Source organism: Quercus robur, chromosome 2 (assembly GCF_932294415.1).
Source record: "Quercus robur chromosome 2, dhQueRobu3.1, whole genome shotgun sequence".
Taxonomy (NCBI): domain Eukaryota; kingdom Viridiplantae; phylum Streptophyta; class Magnoliopsida; order Fagales; family Fagaceae; genus Quercus; species Quercus robur.
The window spans coordinates 46,536,910-46,539,861 of NC_065535.1; positions in this window are offsets into that span (position 1 = coordinate 46,536,910).

A 2,952-nucleotide genomic window follows, 5' to 3' on the forward strand; every position below is an offset into this window, starting at 1 on the left:
TACGAGATATATCATAAATTGTATGTTTCTATACAACTTTGCCTCTTTGATGCTTGCAATCTTGTGTTTGGAATGTGTCTTGAATGATTCTCTAGGTTGTAGAAATCTTAGGAATGCTTTGGAGTGAAAAAACTTTGCTTAAAACAGGGGAATGTGGGCTTCTGCCAAGCGTCGTGCGTATGTGGAGATGAGCCTGCATACGCATCTTTGACTTTGCGTACATAGGGTTGACTTTGTGGACGTGGGCTGCAAATCTAAAAAAGCCTAACTGACTTACTTAAGTATAAAAGTAGTCGTTTGAGTCAGAAACCCTCACCAACGTATTTCCAACTTAGAGAACACTTTTTTAAGGTCCTCTAATGGCAGAAAATTTTCCTCCTGATGTCTCCACTTGGATTAGGAAGCTTGGTCCTAATTTCAAGGATTCCATCGCTCCCTATGGTCTTTCTTGCATCTTCCCCTACCATCAAATTAGGGTGGATGAGCTTCTTCCTCATGCTATTGCCAATTATTGGGTTCCTTCTTAGCATGTATTCCACTTCAACGGAGTAGAACTATGTCCCACTATTGAGGAATTTGCTGCTATTATGGGTGAATTGGAGATTGATGACCTCATCTTCCCTACCATAGGTGGGGGTCTTCCTTCCTTGCTGCGAGTTGTGTTGGGTGTCCCTACTGCCACGACAAATAGGTGGTGCATCCTTGGCAAACTCAATCTTAGGCTGGTCTTTGATTATTTTTCCGATTTAGCCCTTCCTGAGGATAAGAGGTCACAATCATACTTCCTTTGTGCCTTTTGCTTATGTGCCTTTGCAAGATATTTCTTGGTCCAAAAGTCATATTGTATGGATCTCCGAATATGCATGGTGGCTTATGAGCTAAGGAGAGGTAATCCGGTGGGCTTGATCTTGGCGAAAACCCTCAATGGTTTGGATGCCTTTCGTAGGAAGAAAACAAGCTTCTTTACGGGAAGTCCTCTTCTTCTTCAGGTATAATCCCTAACTTATGCCTAGGTTCTCAACCTAGCAGGATTCCTCTAATTTTGCATGGATTGTTTTCAGTTTTCAACTCATCGAGACACCTTATATCATCTTTCATCATTGTTTTTTGTTTTTTGTTTTTTGTTTTTTGTTTTTTGTTTTTTGTTTTTTGTTGTATGTTTTGTTTTTTTTTGTTTTTTGTTTTTTTTTGTTTTTAGTTTTTTTTTTTGTTTTTGTTTTTGTTTTTGTTTTTTTCCCCAAATATGGCTACAAGAGAGGTTTCGATTGCTTCAACCCCCTACTATACCCCTCAACACTTACCTTCCTCGGCATCTTAGAGACCGTCGACTTCATTAGAGTGACATGAGCTTTGAGGCGTACATGGAGCTTATGGGTTGCCTTAAGAAGATCAGCATTCAGTAAGTCGTGGAATGGTGGCATATCTCAAGCATGGTCCATAGTTGCTGCAAGGACCGCTGTGTGACTTTAGATGGGCTTCGATCCTGCTTTTACTACTCCACTTGTCATATCTCAAGGCAATTTGGAGAGCGTCAAGGAACTCCTGATGATGTGGGTGCCTTCCACACCACGGTGTTCACCAATAGGATCTTGGGAAGGATTAGTGAGGCTTGGCCATGTCGTAGGGTGACGAAAAACATTGTTCCTCCTAAATACATCTAACCCATTACAAGGTACAAGCAATGGTTGGAGGATGACATGAAGTGGATTTTGAAGGATGAGAAAGCTTACATGAAGACTAGCAAGAAAGCAAGGAGGACTGAGTGACCACCTTGAGGGGCCCTATGTTTTACTTTTCTGCACTTTTATGATTCTTATGTTTTTGTTTTTGAATTTAATAAAGGATTGGAAAGTTCCAAATCCCCTATGAAAACAATCTTATTATCCTTTAATTTGAGCAATGATAGAATTTCATTATCTTTGCTTATTGTCATCTCATTTATTCAATTTTTTTCTTTTCTTTTTCCTTTATTGTGTAATTTTTGTCTATGGTTTTTTTCCCCTAGCTTTTGCCTAGATTGCCCTTTTGGGTTTTCAATCTAGCGGGGCCTTTTACCTTAATTTTGGCCTAGGTTGCCCTTTCGGGTTTTCAACCTAGCAGGCTTTTTTTCTTTTTCTTTTTATTTTCTAAACTTTGTATTTTGGAGTCTATCCATGTTGATCGGGTGAAGCATCTCTTCCCCATCCAAATCTGTGATTCTTGTAGCACCTCCAGACATGATCTTCTTAATGATAAAAGGCTTGGACCACCTAGGCTTCATCTTCCCTCTTGGGTCAAAAGTCTCATCTCTAAGCACCTTTAGGACCAAGTCCCCCTTCTTTAAGGTTTCTCGGTTTCACCTTCTTGTTGAATGCCCTAGCAATCCTTTTTTGGTACCCTTGTGCATGATATTGCGCCCTAGCCCTCTTCTCATTTATCAAAGCTAATTGTTCATATCTCGCCTTAACCCAATCCTCTTCTAGGACCTTGGTTTCCACCAATACCCTCAAAGATTGTATCTCCACCTTAATTGGAAGCACCGCCTCACTACCATAAACCAAAGAGTAAGGTGTTGCTCCAGTTGATGCACGGATAGAGTTCTATAACCCCATAAGGCAAATAGAAGCTTCTCGGCCCAATCTTTGTATGTCACTACCTTCTTGGCTAGTATGTTCTTCACATTCTTATTAGCTGCTTCTACGTTCCCATTAACTTATGGTCGATATGGTGAAGACTTGTGATGCTCAATATTGTACAACTCCATGATCCTTCAAACCTCCCCCTCAAAGTGGGAGCCGTTGTTAGAAATGATCTCTTGGGGCACCCCAAACCGACATATGATGTTGTTTTCTAAGAACCAAGCCACATGCCTAGCCATCAATATGGAATAGGAGGCTGCCTCCACCCACTTGGTGAAATAGTCAATTGCAACCAAAATATATTCATACCCATTTGAAGACTTAGGAGCTATCC